The sequence below is a fragment of the Nymphaea colorata genome, chromosome 9 (genome assembly GCF_008831285.2).
Source record: "Nymphaea colorata isolate Beijing-Zhang1983 chromosome 9, ASM883128v2, whole genome shotgun sequence".
NCBI classification, from domain to species: Eukaryota; Viridiplantae; Streptophyta; class Magnoliopsida; order Nymphaeales; family Nymphaeaceae; genus Nymphaea; species Nymphaea colorata.
The window spans coordinates 18761703-18782541 of record NC_045146.1 but is presented as its reverse complement, the minus strand read 5'-3'; the positions used below and the strand labels follow the sequence as shown (position 1 = coordinate 18782541).

General features: G+C 37.7%; 1 pseudogene; it reads left to right on the top strand.

Annotated features, from left to right (window-relative positions):
* The window catches only part of LOC116260646 (uncharacterized), a 22213-nt pseudogene extending 4081 nt beyond the window's left edge, over nucleotides 1-18132 (top strand).
* Nucleotides 18133-20839: the final 2707 nt, after the last annotated feature.

The window sequence follows — 20839 nt, the reverse complement described above, 5'->3', positions numbered from 1 at the left end:
GAAGTTGCTCTGCTGCAGCCCTCCTAAGAGTCCCATCTACCGTTCTGTTCGTCCTTAGTTCGGTCGTAGTGTATATGATGCAGAATGTTTCGTGTAATGGAACTACTTTGGTGCATAAGAGTAAATAAAAAAGGTTCTTGGTTTTGCTGGATAACTATTCATCATGTATCTGATCTTCTTTTGGGAAACGTAAGACAGCCTAGAAACTTGTTTTCGTATATAAAATCAAATTTTATATGGTTTTAAAATTGATTGTCTAAAAAATGCTCAGCTAATAATGACAGCGTCATTTACTAATTTGCTCGAATCAATCTCTTATTTTGTTTGTATGGGAAATGGGAAAAAAAGAAACGAAATGATGAATATAAAGGCAAGCTAATAAAGTAAAGGAACGAACTGCTGCCAGAAGGTATTTGCCGAGGTAGAGTCGGGCCTCAGTGCTTATACAGCATCAACACGCCCACAGAGCAATATATAGATTTTGGAGAGAATGTATGGTATTGATTGCAGGGTTAGGATGGCAATGAATTGGATTCAGATTGGATATTCCTTTTTATCATATTGAATTGATGTAATTGGATATTCAAATATTTGGGTTCGAATCTAGATTCGAATGGCAGATAAAAAAAGTTTGTCATATATATCTGAATCCAACTTTCAAATTCATAACTGAAATCTACATTCAACTTTTAAATTCACAACTGAATTTGAATGGTATAATAATATGTTTTGAACAGACTTTAAAAATGCAAAGGTATCTGATATAAGAAAATTTAATTGGTTGACTTCATGTCTATTATTCGATCAGATATTTATTTATAATTATTGAATCTGAATCCAATCAAATGTCTTTTTTTAATAGGTCCATTGGATATTAATATTTTTCCCACATCTCACTTTTTGAAGCAGTGTAATCAAATGTCGGATTCAAATCCAGTCCATTCAATCCTTATTTTCAGGGTCTTATATTGACAAACCAATTTTGGACCTAGCTGGGCAATCCAATGAATATGCCTCCACCCGCTGATTTAGCTTGGCTTTTTCCTTCTCCATTAGCTACAATTGGCCAAATCAAACTTTGTTTTCCACCAGCATCCTCATCACCGTCATTTTTGTTTGGTCTACTATTTTTTGGAAATAATGTCAAATATCGGTTAATCAAAAGCAGTAATTGACAATGTGAACTCAGGTAGTGCCAAATTCAAAAAGTAAGACGAGAAGAATTGCGTCTTTCTTGAATATCAAAACATGAAATATGAAACTTCTACTAATAAATGAGCAGGTTATGACCAACATATAACTAATGATTTAGTGGGCCTCTTTTTTTTTCTTTAATCTCTGCGCTTGCACACATAAGCATAATTAGGTTCTCTCAAAACTTGGCGCATTTGCACTACCAATTGTACATTCACTTCATTGAGGTCAAATTTTAGTGCATATTCACTTTGAAGACACTGAATCTGCTCCTTTCCAAATTGGGAACGTCTTAACCCAAACCTAATGCAGTTGGCACCACTACAAAAATCCCGAATCATGTAGGTCCATCTTATTGCTGTAATTTGAAATTTTGTTGTCACTTTCCGAATCATAATTGTAAGAAAAAATTGCATATTGGTGAATATATTAGATAAAACAGGGAGTTATCTAACAAATTTTGGGCCTTTTTAAGTTTATGTGGAAAAACAACCTCAATCATACTAAGAATGTAAAAGAAATATTCGGAATTTATCTCAATGAAACAAGGCAAAACCATCATCATCTCCGCCCGAACAAAATGTAAAGACGAAATTCCAAATGGTGAAAAGAAGATACACTAAACATGAACTCGATGCTGAGGAGAACCTAGAAATTCCAAACAAAAAGAAAATCTAGGAAAGGTACCATCCGCTAGCCCTTAAGAGTGGGAAAAGCATTCAAAAGGGTTCCCTGTTAGCAGTGTGGAGGAAAAAATAACAAAGTAAGAGAAGAAAGAGACTGATCTCACGCAGCCACTGTACATAAAAAATATCAGTGCACAATGGCCAAGAGAGACAGAGAGAGAGAGAGATAAACTCATGTAGGGCCACCGACGTCTAGTGAGTGTCCCTACTGGGATTTAGATGCTGTCTCAGGAAAGTTATCTTGGATAAAAATTGACTTCTTAAAAAAAATGCACAAAAATCAGAAGCTATTTCACAACATAAAAATTAGGAAAAATTAGGGAAAATTTAAAAATGCAAGAAACTAATAATCCCAACATCAAAAACTAAACGAATAAGGAACAAATAAAATAAAAAAAAATTGGAAACAAGCAATTCGTCATTAAAGTGGATGAAAAACCACTTAAAACACATCTTTTTGATTTTGGCTTTTTTCCAAAAAAGGTGGGGTTTTAAAGTTTAAAATGACAGACTTGTTTTTGTGTTTTTTGCATATTTAAAATTAATTATCACACACACACGCACACACAATTTTTATGACTATGGTCTAAAGCACATCCATATTTGTTATTTTCATCTAAATCTAACGTGCAAATTGGCAAGCAAATGATAAAAACGTCAATGGCATCTCCACTTATTAATTTACTCATAATGGCTTAAGACTATAAATACCGGGGCTGGGGAGTCCAATGTCCTCACCCTAATAGAAGGGAAAAAAAAGAAACCTTAGACTTCTTCTAGCAACCATTTCTTTCTTTCAAAGAGAGAGATGGAGATTGACATCAAAGAGAGGGGCTCCATTGCAAAAATGAAACCCCCCAAGCTATTCACCCCGCAAAGAGTAAGTTCCTAGTAAATATAGGGTTCCTCCTTCTTAAGCGTATGCAACTTTCATGTACTTCCTTCTTCGTGTATGGGCAGGACAGCATTGTGGCTTGTCATCACAACTTTGGCAAAAGCAGATGCAAAGCCTGAAACATGATAGAGTGGTAAACTGAACGTAACGACTGCACTCATATAACTTAACCAAGCTTATTTAATTTCCAAATTTCACATTTTTTTCCCAGACTTCTGTCTCTGTACATTGCAGGATGCTTCGGTTTCTCTGGAGCTTGTTGTGTAGCACCTGGCGGCTGGTTTCTCCCCAGTTCAATGTGGACTTGTTTTTTTTTTTCTTCTTTTGGCTGTTCAACGTGTTCATCCGGGCAAAGAACCAGCTGTAGCAGAAGTTCTTCGGAAATCTTCCTAAGGCCCTGTCCTTGCTATGAAAAGCACTCGTAGAAGTACCCAAAAAATCGGGACTACTTCTCTGGCTTCATCACAGTAATGTCATTCTCTTGTAATTTATCCATCAAGTGGCGTGTACCGAGGGAATCAGTTGCCACATAACTGCTCCCTCCAAGTACAATGGTGGGTGGCGGCTGGTCTCCAAAACTATAGCAAAACCATATACATCAACCTTGTTATTATAGTGCTTCTTATCCCCTCGACGAAGTGTGTCCGTGCTATAAAGCTGCGAAGGGGAAGCTAGAGAAACTAAGCGAACCCATGGTGCACAACGAAAGAGACTAAAAAACCTTAACAAGACCAATGGTACCTCGGGAGCCATCCATCGATATGTGCCAGTTTCTGCAGTCATCATTTCGGTCAGGTGCTACTGGGTGTCCTTACTCCTTTGGAGACCAGGTGATACCCAATAGCACCTGACCGAAATGATGACTGCAGAAACTCACTCCTTTGGAGAGCAGGTGATACCCAATAGCACCTGACCGAAATGACGACTGCAGAAACTGGCACATATCGATGGATGGCTCCGGAAGTACCATTGGTCTTCTTAAGGTTTTTTACTCTCTTTCATTGTGCACCATGGGTTCGGTTATTTTCTCTGGCTTCCCCTTCGCAGCTTTATAGCGCTGTCACACTTCGTCTTGGGGATAAGAAGCACTATAATAACAAGGTTGACGTATATAGTTTTGCTATAGTTTTGGAGACCAGCGGCCACCCACCATTGTACTTGGAGGGAGCAGTTATGTGGCAACTGATTCCGCCGGTACACGCCACTTGATGGATAAATTACAAGAGAATGACATTATTGTGATGAAGCCAGAGAAGTCCTCCCGATTTTTTGGGTACTTCTACGAGTGCTTTTCATAGCAAGCACAGGGCCATAGGAAGATTTCCGAAGAACTTCTGCTACAGCCAGTTCTTTACCACTCCATCATGTTTCAGGCTTTGCATGCACTTTTGCCAAAGTTGGGATGACAAGTCACAATGCTGTCCCGCCCACGAAGAAGGAAATACATGAATGTTGCATTCGCTTAAGAAGGAGAGGGAGTTATTTTGTCACATATCTCCCAAGCTAACCCAGTAGCACCTGTCCACATGCAACTGCAAATACTGGGTCCCCAACTGCCATTGTGATTCTTGCAGTTGCATGTGGACAGGTGCTACTGGGTATCCTTTTTTTGCTTCCAGAGTCATTTGATGAAGTTAATTTAATGCACGATTCTTCCTACCAATTCATTAATTTGGACTGCACTGTTATGAATTTTCTTCGGTTTGGTGTTCTTGGTTCACTAATTTGAGGAGTTTACCTTGCCATCAACAGATCTACTGCAAAGCACAACTACTGAAATTAGTGTGAAGCTTTAGCACAATGGTTGCCTAAAACTTCTTCTTTTTTCCTGAAATTATTAGTGAACATTTTATCTAATTTTGTTGAAGATAGGCTACCGTTGTGATTCTTGCAGTTGCATGTGGACAGGTGCTACTGGGTATCCGTTTTTTGCTTCCAGAGTCTTTTGATGAAGTTAATTTAATGCACGATTCTTCCTACCGATTCATTAATTTGGACTGCACCATTGTACTGTTATGCATTTTCTTCGGTTTGGTGTTCTTGGTTCTCTAATTTGAGGAGTTTACCTTCCCAGCAACAGACCTACTGCAAATACAACTACTGAAAATTATGTCAGCACATCAATTTCACTTTTGGTTTCAGTAAAATCAAAAAAGTAATGCTACAAATTTGAATCATGCTGCTGCCGATTCAATCGACACTTCGTCAAGGTTTCCATAGTGGACGTTTAACTTTCGTCTTTCCTTGCCATGTTTTATGAATCTAAGTATTGAACCAATAGTTTGTTTGACCAGCACAAATTCATCTCCAAGGATGAGGACCAATTGAATTAAAAGAAACTCAGTGCAAAAATTTACAGAAAAAGTAGTTTTATCTTTGGTTTAAGATCGTGATAAATTTACAGTCACGAATGAAGTTGGGGACGAAGTTCCAAGCTATGTTGCTAATATCATGAGTCACCCAACTCTGCCCACAATCAACGCTTAGTGAGAAACTAAAATCAGAGACTTTCCTAGAATTGATACACCTTTTTCATGTTTTTCTTTTTCAACCTTTTTTCTTTTGTCGTTGCCTAATTTTTTGGTACTCCACTTCACTAGTGATAGAAGCACATGTGGACTTCTGGGTGAAGTTGCCCACATATTTTCACGAAAACTATTTATTTATATAAATTGGTTGTTTGCAAACATGTGCTGGGTTAAGCGTATCATGAGTTAATGTTCTTCTACTAAAAATTTATGGTCCTGCCACCAGTTTTGGCAAACAATAAGATAATGAGATGTATTGATAATGAAACTTATGGGAAGAGGGATTTGGGGTCCATACAAGTTCTCCATAACATTACTGCTTTTACTTTGGACGCTCAGCCATTCTTAGCTCAGCAGCTTCAAAATAATGCAATACTGGTCATAGTGCATGAAAAGAATGCAAAACTGGTCGTAGTTCATTCTAGCTTGAATAGCAAAAAATTCTTTTGTATGGGCAAACAAAAAGAAAAAAGAAATCGGCAAAAGTGAAAAGACTCAAAAGGACTTTTTTTTTTCTAGAATTTCTGAAATATCTTTTTTTTTTCTTTTGGAGTATGCATGTTCCTTGCACTGACCCAATAACTCAAACTCTACATAATGATCACATGTTCTAAATTAAAACATAGTCAAATATTTCGCTTTCATATATATATGTATATTTATTTATTTATTTATTATTTTCAAACACAAAAGTTCTTTCATGTCTTGAAAGAGTTTATTGTCATTTATGTTTACATGAATAAGGACTCATGCTTAAAGATTAAACCTTCAATAATGTGAATGGCAGTCTTTTCTAAATGGGTTATGATCGTCAATATATCCAATGATATATGGTCCACAACACAACATTGTTATGCAATCTGGGATTGCCACGGACTTAAGGAGCGACTTAAAGATAAAGGGGATCCTTCCCAAAATTTTCAGTTCTACAGTTTTAGCAGCCCACAAGTCGGATTTTCGAAACAATCACCAACTTTATGGTAAATGAGAACTATCTCACCAACATTTTTCAACAGTTTTTTGGGTGTGAGTTTTGGCACTCATGCACAACTGTTCCTGCTTCCAATTCTTAAATGATAGTCCTTAAAAACTTATCTCCTAGGGGATAGCACAACTGTTCCTGCTTCCAATTTTCCCGGTGTCAAATTTCTGTCTTGAGCATTGAGATTTCCTCTGGCGCACCACATGATTCTCAAAACTTTTCTAATGTACCTTTTCTGCTGTATCTATCAATCAACATCTCAATTATCAATGTTCACTTGTTGTCTGTTCTTAGTATTGGAAAAGTATTCAGTCAGAGTCAGCCAGCCATCAGGAACAGACAAAGTGATAAGGAATTAATGATATATGTGAACAGACAAACTCTCGCCCAGATGCAGCAATTAAGCATGGGAAATGAGCCAACACCAGTTCATCGACCTTTCTTGACTTGTCTGAACTTGGCTTGTGCCCGTCTCAAGCCGATCAAGACAACGCCATTTACCGGCGAATTTTGTTTGTTTTGCGTTCTCCCGTAAAACTGAAAAATGATGGTAAGATATCACGACATGAAGGTTCAGCTTGAGCACTAATGTCACAGATATAACGAGAATTTCAAAAATCTCATAAGAAATTTTATTGCGACTTTCCCCAGAAATTTTTATTTTTTTGTTAGTTTTCATAATTTTCTTAATTTTTAACTTTTTAAAGAATTGTCGACATTTGCTAGAAAAGACTCGACAAAACCCTCGCTGAAATTTTTCTGAGAACGATATTCGTAACAATGGTTTTTGGCCCATGTACACATAACAAGTTACACATATTTAAAAATAACAGTAAAATAGCAAAAAAAACAAAACGCATAAATAAAAAGACAGATATGCTGTGGTTCTAAAAAATAGAAGGCAGTATATAGGGCTCCAGTTATACAAGGACCAACAAATTAAATATGAAGATTATGAGGAACACTGTGAGCCAACTTGATCAGTCATACAATTCACAAATTATCACGTTAAAAGCATTTGTTTTTTTGTGGTTAAAAGTGGATGGCAGCATTCCTCTTTAGGATATTTAATATGCCTTCCATGGATGCCAAAAATCTTTTAAGCTGTTTTTCTTGTAAACTCGATCATACAAATGGATGCAAAATGTATGAAAATATGGGAATAGATGTAACATCTTTCGATATTTATTCTCGTGAAAATTAGATTTTATGATCCAAAAAGGCTGAGACAGATAAATTTTATTATAATGTTTAGTGTGTGCATCCCACTTGCATCACTCTCTCGAGTCATATAAGTGCTAACATTTGTGCTTTCATCTATACGGTTGGATTTATGAAAAAAAGCCCAGCACTAATTTTTCTTAGGAACAGAGAGAGAGAGGGAGATCATAGACAGAGAGAAAAATGGAATTTGTGGAGAACATTAAGTTAGTTAATCATTATGAAAGTTGGTCAAACCAGACCACTTGGGTAAGAGACAAAAACCAGAGCTATAAAATTAATCATTAAAATAACTTTTTATAATTTAAACTTATAGATATGACCTTAAGAGCAATTTGACGAGAGACATATATTAAGTTACTTTTTTTTTTTGTTAAATAATGTTTTTTAATAATAAAAAACTGAACATCTCTTATAACATCAAAATTTTGATAATAGAATCATAACTTAAACTAATACATGATTGATATTAAATCAGTTGTTTCGCAACACTAATACTTTTTTCATCGGTATAATTTTGGTTTTTCTTTTAAAACAAGGTAAACTAATGAGCCAAAATATTAAAATCTTTTCTGAATATATTTTCTCCCTTTATGTTGATTATGGTACATGGATTTCATATTTTTTTGTTTTATTTTCGTTGTGACATCGAGTTCTCCTATATTTTAGAAATTTTGGGCTTCAGCAGACGTCTATCGATTATTCATGGCATAATAGAAAGGCAGATAATAATGATAGGACAATCTTTACATGTCTTATAATTTCATGTCTAATGTCCAAAAGAAAAAAACAATCTTTAACCACTCGTTTGGTTACCCAAACATCACCTAAGACTGCTCCTGGAATTGTTGAATTTCTGGTCAATAATAAAAGAAATTAAGTGGGTTTTTAAACAAGCAAAATGTTTGAATTTATTAGTGGCGATGAGACGAAACAAATATGCAAATCGCATATAAGTTACAAAAGAAAGCAGTAAATCAATGCCATATGCTGGAGGCGATGGGGATCTTTAATTTAATTGTACAACTGATTGAAATTCTATAGTATAAAATTCCAGATATTTTAAACCGCGAAATTGTTTTTTTTTATAAATCCTTTGAAGAACTTTTGTAAGTTTTGTTGACATACCAAAATAATACAATACGATTTGATGTTCATTTCTCGATACCTTTCTAAATTTTAGAAAATGTACGCGACTAAACTGCCATGACCTTGTCAACAATACCCAAAAATTTTATTTCCAGATTGCTCTGAATCAGATCCTGACTCTCTAGAGTGTGGCCGTTACTCAGAGCAGGTAATGGGGATAGAGTCCTTTCCAGTACCGACACTGGAAATCTCTAGATCGATCTCCTTCCTTCCACATTCTTCTTGACTGGTTTCTGGTTTCTGTTGGTCTTCATTAGAGAGACCAACGGAATCAGGGATTCCCCTGGACTAGTCTAGACAGATGAACCCCCACCATTTCCATCTCCCCCTATAAATACCTCGACCGAGCTTCCGGGGAAGCATCAGTTTCGTGTTTCTGCGCGTATTGGACAAGTTAAACTATCAGGTCTCGTTTTTGCTATGTCTCTTAAGTGCTTCTGATTGCATGGCAGCAGAAGATGGGTGGTAACGGGCAGATGAAGAGGGCATCTTTCTTGGTGTTGTTAATCGCGTCATTGGTGGTGGGGGTGGCATTCCTGCCACAGACGGCGAGCACCCTGCTTCCCTACAGTAGGCTGTGGGACATGATGATTCCTCAAGAAGCCATGGATCCCTTCAAGATCCTCGAGCATTCCCCTATTGCAATTCCCAAGTCTCTGGATACGACCTTGACCCTTGCCTGCGCCGATTGGAAGGAGACCTCTCATGCCCATCTCATCACCCTCGATGTCCTTGGTACGTATCTTCTTCTTTTCACCATTTAATCTTTTGTTGGTCCTTGTTCTTTTGTTGTTTTGCAATTAGTGTCCCTCATTTGAACTCCAAAAAATGGAAGAGCAGGAGATTGGGTGCTCTTGATAACTTTTGAGAAATTAGAAAGAAGAAAATGAACATAGATTTACGTGGTTCAGATTTGTCAATCCTACATCCACGATATGAGCATCACGCAGCCTTGCTCTATTTTCTCATCATTTTTCTTTAGAGATTACATTGAGTATACATAGCGCTGGAGGAAGACTTTGGAGGAAGGCCAAGAAGGAAGGTGTTTCCGCCTCAATGGCTATACAAATGGCTATAAGAGAAAAATATAGCAACAAAAGCAAATACTAAAAAGATAAGAAATTATTGACAAATTTGTATGTGTGATGCTGAAACGTCGACTTCTCATCACCCCCTCAAGTGGGGCGTACAAGTCATGGCAGCCCCACTTGTTAATGGCTTCATTTAACTCTTTTCTTGATATTGCTTTGGTTAATCCATCTGCAAGTTGTTTTGAATTTGATGTGAAGGGAGTACTGATTTCGCCGTTCTGAACCTTTTCTTGTATGAAGTGACAGTCAATTTCTATATGTTTTGTCCTTTCATGGAACACGGCATTTGCTGCAATATGAATAGCAGCTTGATTGTCACAATGCATTGGTGTTGGAGAACTCAATTCTAAGCCCATTGAGTATGAATCCAAGTAATTTCACTAGTTGTAGTGGCAATCGCCCTGTATTCTGCTTCTGCACTGGACCTAGAAGTGGCTCGTTGTTTCTTACTTTGCCAAGATACTAGGTTATCTCCTACATAAATACGATAACCAGTAGTGGATTTTTGATCCATGCTTCCTCCCCAATCTGCATGAGAATATTTTCTAATGTTTGCATGGCCATTTCGTTTATATAATAATCCTTGACCAGGAGACTATTTCAAATATTTGAGAATCCGTTCAACTTTACTCCTATAGAATCCATACTGTTCAAGAGCTTTGCTCAATTTGAAGTGTTGTGCTCGAGGAGATTGTTTAAGTCCATATATCGTTTTCGCAGCTTGCAGACTGATGTAGACTTTTCTTGAGTTCATCCAATATGTAGTTTCATATATACTTCTTCTTGTAAGTCTCCCTGTAGAAAGACATTTTTTACATCTAATTGAAATAGTGACCAATCATAATTGCAAGCAATCGAGAGAAATATTCGAACAGTATTCATCTTGGCTATCGGGCCAAATGTTTCTTCATAATCCAATCTTTGTGTTTGAGTATACCCTTTTGCAACCAGCCTGGCTTTGTATCTTTCCACTGTTCTATCACTGTTGTATACCCTTTCTGTTGAACTGCATGTTTTCTTTCAGGCAATTGAGTAATCTCCCATGTTTGATTTTTGTTTAAGGCATCAAGCTCTTCATGCATAGCTTTGATCCAAAGAGGATTATCTTTGGCCTCCTCATAAGATCTTGGTTCTAATTCTCTTTTTGTGGCAGCCAAAAAGGCGTAGTGTTTTTCAGAAAAAAATTTAAACGTCACATTGATTTTTCGATAGAATGCATAATTTTCTTATATGTCACATATCTTTCAAGTGCCTAGGAGGTTGAATGGTTCTTTGTGATCTTCTAGGCTCAGTGACTTCAGTTGTGCCCCTTCCAACTTCATGAGATCCCAAGTTTTAAAATCAAGGTCTGCACTTGAGCTTCTTCTATGCATTATGATTACCTTGGTTGGTAGAAATGGCAACTAAATGATCATAAATGCTAATGTTTGGCAGAGTAGTCTCCCCTATCGTCTTTCTTGATGATGGTGATTTTTGAAATATAGCAGTGACTCATCAAATTTGACATCTCTAAAAATATACATGCGCTGGTCATAAGGATTGTTGCATCTATACCCTTTTTTGTTGACTGAATATCTCATAAATTCACACTTGCGAGCTTTAGGACTTTGTTTGTCTCGTACATTTTTGTCGATCAAAACATATACAATGCTTCCGAACAATTTCAAGTGATTGATACTAATCTTGCGTCCTGTAAGGATGTGAAGAGGTGATTTTCCTCTTAATATGCAGCTAGGAGTTCAGTTAATTAGGTATCAAGCAGTCATAATCGTCTCTCTCCAAAACTATTTAGGCATATAAGACTAAAAAAGTAAGGAACCTGTAATTTCAAGAATATGACAATTTTTCCTCTCGTCTTCTCCGTTTTGTTGCGGAGTTTTTACACATGAATATTGATGCATCAAGTCGCTCATATTCTCAAAATTTTCAAAAAAAACTGCTTTTAAACTAAATCCCATTGTCGGTTCTTAGGGTCTTAATACCAACATTGTATTGAGTTCGCACCATATTGTAGTAAATCACAAATTTTTCAATAACTTGATCCTTGGAATTGAGAAGATATAACCAGGTTACCTTAGAGAAATCATCAATAAATGATAATTAATATTTTAAACTATTATATGATGTTACTGGGGCAGGACGCCAAACATCAGCATGCACCAATTCAAATAGTTCACTAGCAACAATTTTGGACAAAACAAAAGGAGGACGAGTCATTTTAGCATATTGACAAATTTCACACACACGTAAATCAAAAGTTTCTTGAGGAAAAATTAACGACGAAATTCTACTGGACGGGTGGCCAGGTCTGCAATGCCATAAGTGAGAATCAAATCCTGAGCTAGCAGTCATAGCAACATTATTATTTTGATCAATCACATACACTCCATTCTCTTCTTTTCCTTCACCAATAGTCATATTCATCAACCTATCCTAAAACATCACATTGGTAGGAGAAAAGATAACATTGCAATTTAGATTAAGTGTAATCTTAGAAACAGAGAGTAGATTAGATGCCAGATTAGGCATATAAATAGTCTTTAATTCTTTTTCAAAAAAACATGTTTTCCCAACTCCAACAACTTTAATGTAGGTGCCATCAGCTATAGTCACGTTCTATTTTCACTTTTATTTTTTATATCTTTCAAGTTATTGTGAAAACAAGACATATGTTCAGATGCACCTGAATCCATGATCCAAGAGTAATTTCTAGTAAGAGAGGGATCTGAGTTCATACTTGGTTGATTTCTGGGTGAAGTGAACGCTGATGCAGCAGTTGCCGTGTTGGTGTCTTTTTGGCCATTCAAATTTTTAATCATCTTTGCAATAGTAGCAAGAGTAACATCACCTTCGTCGGATTAAAGCAATCGTTTGCCTCTATTTCTGAACGACATCCGAACCACCATTTTTTCTTCATGTTTTTTGCTGACCGAGGCATTGAATGCGACTTTTTCAATGTTATCACTACTAGTTTTAGTATTAATAGTGTCACTAGTGTTCATAATCTTCCTTCTTTTTGCTTCTCGTAAGAGGGTGTTACACACCATATCCCAAGACGACAGATTATATGTCATTAATATTTGTCTTCTTGTTTTATCTTAATCTTCACCTAAACCAGCCAATAGTTTGAAGGTTCTTTCTTGATCTCACTGCCTCTTATTGTGAGCAAGGTCAGTTGAAAGCGGGCAATGAGTGTCCATCTCATTCCACTTCCCTTGAAACGTAGCAATATGGTCGCTCAAGGTCATATGACCTTTCTTCAACTCATAAATCTCATGGGAGAGTTGATACATGTGCACCGTACTATATTTTTCACAATATAACTCTTTGGCAGCATTCCATATTGCTTCGGCAGTTTTGAAATAATAAAAACTCTCAGCAATTTTAGCATCCATAGAATTCAATAACCAAGACATGTCCATATGATTACCGAACTCCCACTCATCATAGTTAGGGTCACCAATGGTAGGTTTAGATTTTGTTCCATTAACAAACCCAAGTTTACATTTCCCAATTAAGAACAAAGTAGTAGCTTTGGACCATGACATATAATTTAAGCCATTCAATGAAACATTTGTAATTTTGAGAATGGTGGTACCTGTCTCCACAACAATATGTTGTTGTGTTGAAGATCCACAAGTAGAGTTCAGTCTTTGAGAATCACTGGTTCCTTCGTTGGCGTCCATTGAACTTCAGAAACTTGCGACACTTGTAAATTTTGTATCTCTTCACAGGATTGTCCAAAAAATATAAAAATTGGATTAAAAATACTAGACACGTTTCTGAATCCAACGCCACCTTGCTCGATCTCTAAATCGCCTCCAGTAAAAAACGTGACCCAGAGAAAGTCACGCCTAGAATGCCTTGTCTGGCGAGCCTTGCGCAGGGTTATCTGCGAGGACAGCAACTGCGGTACTTGTAAAATGTCGGCTCCTCCCTCGGCACCTTATCACACGGGGTCTCCCGAGATCATTGCTCTGATACCATGATAACTTTTGAGAGATTAGAAAAAAGACAATGAACACAGATTTATGTGGTTTAGATTTGTCAATCCTACATCAACGATAAGAGCATCACGCAACCTTGCTCTATTTTCTCATCATCTTTCTTTACAGATTACATTGAGTATATATAGCGCTGGAGGAAGACCAAGAAGGAAGGTGTTTCCCCTCAACGGCTATAAGACAAAAATATAGTAACAAAAGCAAATACTAACAAGGTAAGAAATTATTGACAAATTTGTTTCCGTGATGCTGAAACGTGGATTCGTGTTGTTGAAACGTGGACTTCTCATCAGCTCTATCTCTCTCGTTCTCTTGGTTTTTTGAATTGGCATGAATGATTTCTCCAATAGTAGTGCTAAAGGAGATATATGTTTGGGAATGGAATGGAAGGGGTGAAGAAGGAGGGCATAAAGATTGAGGTAGAGGAGGGAAGGGTACTGAGGATGAGCGGGGAGAGGAAAGGAGAGGAGGAGAAGGAGGCAGAAGGCGACAAGTGGCACTGGGGGGAGAGGCCCATCTGCGAGTTCTGGCGGCAGTTCGGGCTGCCCTACAATAAGAACTTGGATGCCGTCAAGGTGCACCTGGATAATGGTGTTTGAAGGTAACCATCCCCAAGCTGGCAGAAGGGAAGGGTAGACAGCCTAAGGTCATCGACATAGTGGAAAATCGGTCTGCCGGCGACATCAGCACCTCCAAGAATGAGCTGAAATGAAACCGTTAGCAGAAGTTGCTCTGCTGCGGCCTCCTAAGTGTCCCATCTACCGTTCTGTTCGTCCTTAGTTCGGTCGTAGTGTATATGATGCAGAATGTTTCGTGTAGTGTAATGGAACTACTTTGGTGCATAAGAGTAAATAAAAAAGGTTCTTGGTTTTGCTGGATAACTATTCATCATGTATCTGATCTTCTTTTGGGAAACGTAAGACAGCCTAGAAACTTGTTTTCGTATATAAAATCAAATTTTATATGGTTTTAAAATTGATTGTCTAAAAAATGCTCAGCTAATAATGACAGCGTCATTTACTAATTTGCTCGAATCAATCTCTTATTTTGTTTGTATGGGAAATGGGAAAAAAAAGAAACGAAATGATGAATATAAAGGCAAGCTAATAAAGTAAAGGAACGAACTGCTGCCAGAAGGTATTTGCCGAGGTAGAGTCGGGCCTCAGTGCTTACACAGCATCAACACGCCCAGAGAGCAATAATATAGATTTTTGAGAGAATGTATGGTATTGAGTGCAGGGTTAGGATGGCAATGAATTGGATTCAGATTGGATATTCCTTTTTATCATATTGAATTCATGTAATTGGATATTCAAATATTTGGGTTCGAATCTAGATTCGAATGGCAGATAAAAAAAAGTTTGTCATATATATCTGAATCCAACTTTCAAATTCATAACTGAAATCTACATTCAACTTTTAAATTCACAACTGAATTTGAATGGTATAATAACATGTTCTGAACAGACTTTAAAAATGCAAAGGTATCTGATATAAGAAAATTTAATTGGTTGACTTCATGTCTATTATTCGATCAGATATTTATTTGTAATTATTGAATCTGAATCCAATCAAATGTCTTTTTTTAATAGATCCATTGGATATTAATATTTTTCCCACATCTCACTTTTTTGAAGCAGTTCAATCAAATGTCGGATTCAAATCCAGTCCATTCGCATCCTTATTTGCAGGGTCTTATATTCACAAACCAATTTTGGACCTATCTGGGCCTGCTCGAACTTAAGTCTGGAAAGACTGACCATAGGCGAACTAATCTAAGTCAATCTAAGAGAGCTCGAGCTCATTCAGCTAATTAGCTCGAGCTAAGAGCTCAACACCTGGGTTTAGCCAAGCTTTGTAACTTTGTTTAAAAAAAAGAAAAAAAGAACATAAATGCTTAGAGCGCAAACCTCCTTTAAAGAAATAAAAGAGAAAGAACCGTCCACACCAACAACAGTACCTTACTTGAACAACAATACTTACTGGGATTCATAGAGTGTAAGACCATTTATTCTTACTTCTTGGAACAGTTTTATCCACTCCAACCTCGGCTTGTTCCCGGTCGAGTTTAGACAAGTTGAGATTGAGTTAACTCGATCCATTTTGCTGCATCTTTATGTTTACCTCTTACAAGTGTTTACTCAAGCCCAACCTCAGCTCGTTCTTCCGTCGAGTTTAGACAAGTTGGGATCGAGTAGCTCGATCCATTTTGCATCTCAGTTTACCTCTTCGCTCTTACAGTGTTTATTTGAGCCCAAACTCCTTTCATTCTCAAGTCAAGTTTAGACAAAGTTGAGAACGAGTAGCTCGATCCATTTTGTTGCAACTTATGTTTTATCTCTTATAAGTGTTTCGAGTTTAGCCAAGTTGAGACTGTGCAGCTCGATCCATTTTGCTGCATTGTTATGTTTACCTCTTAGAAGAGGTTACTCGAGCCCGTTCTTGGCTCATTCTCAGAATCAGGTTTAGACAAGCCGAGATGGAGTAGCTCGATCTATTTTGCTTATTCTTTATGTTTACTTCTTAGAAGAGTACTCTCGAGCCCAATCTCGTCTTGCCTCGAATCGAGTTTACACGAGTTGAGATCGAGTAACTCTACACATTGTGCATCCGGCCAGAGTACCATTTTCTCCTTATATGGGTTCCTTCCGACTTACCATTTTATTTTTTTCAGTACTTCAACTTTAGTGAGCAATGTTGGCTTCATCAATCATTATATGTCCATTAGTTAGACAGACAAGAAAAAAGAGACAATGATAGGACAATCTTTTTTTCTCATGAGAAATTTAAACTATTCAACCTGTTTATTGTTTTAGGCGAAAAAACTTACTTTTACCGCTTAGTTTGTTACATAAAAGTTCCCCAAAGGGGTCCGGGGTCCCGGTCACCTGAACTTTTAAATTAAAAATAAGAAATTTAAATACGTTTTTGGTAATCTTTTTTTTTTATTGTGGCCAGGGCACAAAGTTGTAGATGCAATTTTAAAGACTTTCCTTTTACCCTTAAAACAGTTTTAACAAGTCTTTTCAACGTAAAAAAAAAAAATGTTTTTCTATAACTATGGGATCTTGAAAGGGACCCAAAATTTGATATCCAGATCACTTTGTACGAGGTCCCGACTGTATAGAGTCTGGCTGTTCCTCCGAGAACAAAGTCGTGGGGAGAAATGTGCGGACTCTTGCCCATCGATCCGCTTGAAGCTCTCGATCGATCTCCTTCCTTCTACGTTCTTCTTTAAAAAGGTGTCTGGTTTTTGTGTTAGAGAGGCTAAGGGAAACAGAGATCAACTGGACGAGTCTAGAGAGATAAAACCCCACCATCTCCTTCTCCATCGGCATCTCCCTCCCTGCATTGAGCTTTCGGAGAGGCGTCAGTGTCGTGCTTCAGCTGTTATTGGGTAAAGCTATCAGTTCCCTTGCTCTCTCTGTCTTAAGCGCTTCTCATTGCTTCCCAGCGGAAGGCAGAGGGTGGGTCGTGACGTGGAGGAAGGGAAGAAGATGAGGACATCTGTCTTGTTGGTAATGGCGTCGTTGTTTGTGGGGTGGCGTTCCTGCCGGAGTCGGCGAGGGGCATGCTGCCCTATAGTGGGCTATGGGACATGATGGATCCTCCGGAAGCGGTGGATCCCTTCAGGATCCTGGAGCAATCCCCCTTTACGCTTCCCAGGTCTCTGGATACGCCCGTGACCCTTCCCCCGTCGATTGGAAGGAAACCCCTCTTGCCCATTTCATCAGCCTAGACATCCCGGGTACGTAGCTTCTTCTTCTTCTTCTTATAGCCTTTTAATCTTTCATCAGTCGTGGTTCTTCAGTTGTTTAGCAATTGATGTCCTTTATTCGAACTCCAAAGAATGGAAGAACAGGAGAGTGGTGCTCTGTCTCTCTCTCTCTCCCTATGTGTGTTTTTCTTCTTATTTTGGTCTTCTGAAATTGGGATGAATGATTTTTTCTCCAAGAAATGGAAGAATAGAAAGGTAGTGCTGAAGGAGAGATATGTTTGGGTATGGGAATTGCAGAGGTGAAGAAGGAGGACATAAAGATTGAGGTGGAGGAGGGAAGGGTACTGAGGATCAGCGGCAAGAGGAAAGGGGATGAGGAGAGGGAGGCAGAGGGGGGACAAGTGGCACCGGGCGGGGAGGCCCGACGGCAAGTTCTGGCGGCAGTTCCGGCTGCCCTTCGATCCGAACTTAGATGCTGTGAAGGCGCACCTGGAGAATGGTGTTCTGAAGGTAACCATTCCCAAGCTGGCGGAGCTGAAGGCCGCTACCGGAGGATGATCTGCTCCCATCTACTGCTCTGTCCATCCTTAGTGAAGCAGAATGTTTAATGGAACTACTTTTGTGCATAAGAATAAATAAAAAGGTTCTTGGTTTTGCTGTTTAACTATTCATCTCTGTCCGGCCTACTTTGTGTGTCTTCTGTTTCTGGTTTTTTGCTTCATTTGGGAGTGTTATTAGATGCTCGCTGTCAAAGCCCTCCCTCCGCTTCCTTTATTACCTCAGAACATCCGATTGTAGTAATGTTTAGAAAAATGGCAGTGGGGATTAAACTACCAACCTGATTCTCACTGTTTCCTCAGTCACCAACTAACTACAGAGCAGTTCACAAGGGAACAACAAATTGATAAGAATTGACCAACAAATTAATAAAAGGTGAGTGCCAAATTTTAAGTTTTTATCTTTGATGTGAGGAGGTCTTGGGCATAGGCAAAAGAGGACGATTCTAGCAAATGAACAAAAGTCTTGTTGTTTTTACAGCTTCACAATACTAAATTCATGTAAGTAAATCTTCGTTTGGGAAAACCTAAGAGTTAAAAGACTCCCATGGCATGGTATTGTATGCAACTACCGAAGTTAACGGCAATTTGACAAGTATATTTGTATTTTTTTCTTAAAGAAACCATAGAAATCGTATTTTACATCCCTTTCCTTTGAAGTAGATGCTTGATTTTACAATAAAAACATCGCATGCTTGCCCACAGACAATTAGAATTAAGATAACCAAACGAACTAATAGGTGCTTATTCGCATAGTTGAAAAACTTTGAAAGAATAAGAGCTCAAGGTTTTCCAGCTGAATCAGAATCACGATCTCAAAGGTGGACTTGACATTTGTCCAATCCAATGAATATGCCTCCACCCGCTGATTTAGCTAGGCTTTTTCCTTCTCCATTAGCTACAATTGGCCAAATCAAACTTTGTGGAAACAATGTCCAATATCGGTTAATCAAAAGCAGTAATTTGACAATGTGAACTCAAGTAGTGCCAAATTCAAAAAGTAAGACTAGAAAAATTGCTTCTTTCTTGAATATCAAAACATGAAATATGAAACTTCTACTAATAAATTAGCAGGACATGACCAACATATAACTAATGATTTAGTGGGCCTCTTTTTTTTTCTTTAATCACCGCCCTTGCAAACATAAGCATAATTAGGTTCTCTCAAAACTTGGTGCATTTGCACTACCAATTGCACATTCACTTCATTGAGGTCAAATTTTAGTGCACATTCACTTTGAAGACACTGAATCTGCTCCTTTCCAAATTGGGAACGTCTTAACCCAAACCTAATGCAGTTGGCACCACTACAAAAATCCCGAATCATGTAGGTCCATCTTATTGCTGTAATTTAAAATTTGGTTGTCACTTTCCGAATCATAATTGTAAGAAAAAATTGCATATTGGTGAATATATTAGATAAAACAGGGAGTTATCTAACAAATTTTGGGCCTTTTTAAGTTTATGTGGAAAAACAACCTCAATCATAGTAAGAATGTAAAAGAAATATTCGGAATTTATCTCAATGAAACAAGGCAAAACCATCATCATCTCCACCCGAACAAAATGTAAAGACTAAATTCCAAATGGTGAAAAGAAGATACACTAAACATGAACTCGATGCTGAGGAGAACCTAGAAATTCCAAACGAAAAGAAAATCTAGGAAAGGTACCATCCGCTAGCCCTTAAGAGTGGGAAAAGCATTCAAAAGGTTCCCTGTTAGCAGTGTGGAGGAAAAAATAACAAAGTAAGAGAAGAAAGAGATTGATCTCACGCAGCCACTGTACACAAAAAATATCAGTGGACAATGGCCAAGAGAGAGAGAGAGGGAGAAAGAGAGAGAAAGAGACTCATGTAGGGCCACCGACGTCTAGTGAGTGTCCCTACTGGGATTTAGATGCTGTCTCAGGAAAGTTATCTTGGATAAAAATTGACTTCTTAAAAAAAAATGCACAAAAATCAGAAGCTATTTCACAACATAAAAATTAGGAAAAATTAGGGAAAATTTAAAAATGCAAGAAACTAATAATCCCAACATCAAAAAACTAAACGAATAAGCAACAAATAAAATAAAAAAAATTGGAAACAAGCAATTTGTCATTAAAGTAGATGAAAACCCACTTAAAACACATCTTTTTTATTTTGACTTTTTTCCAAAAAAGGTGGTGTTTTAAAGTTTAAAATAACAGACTTGTTTTTGTGTTTTATGCATATTTAAAATTAACACACACACGCACACACAATTTTTATGACTATGGTCTAAAGCACATCCATATTTGTTATTTTCATCTAAATCTAACGTGCGAATTGGCAAGCAAATGATAAAAACGTCAATGGCATCTCCACTTATTAATTTAGTCATAATGGCATAAGACTATAAATACCAGGGCTGAGGGAGTCCAATGTCCTCACCCTAATTGAAGAGGAAAAAAAGAAACCTTAGACTTCTTCTAGCAACCATTTCTTTCTTTCGAATAGAAGAGAGAGATGGAGATTGACATCAAAGAGAGGGGCTCCATTGCAAAAATGAAACCCCCAAGCTATTCACCCAGCAGAGAGTGGGTTCCTAGTAAATATAGGGTTCCTCCTTGTTAAGAGAATGCAACTTTCTTGAACTTCCTTCTTCGTGTATGGGCAGGACAGCATTGTGGCTTGTCATCACAACTTTGGCAAAAGCGGATTGAAAGCCTGAAACATGATAGAGTGGTAAACTGAACATAACGACTGCACTCATATAACTTAACCAAGCTTATTTAATTGTCAAATTTAACTTTTTTTTCCCGGACTTCTGTCTCTGTACATTGCAGGATTCT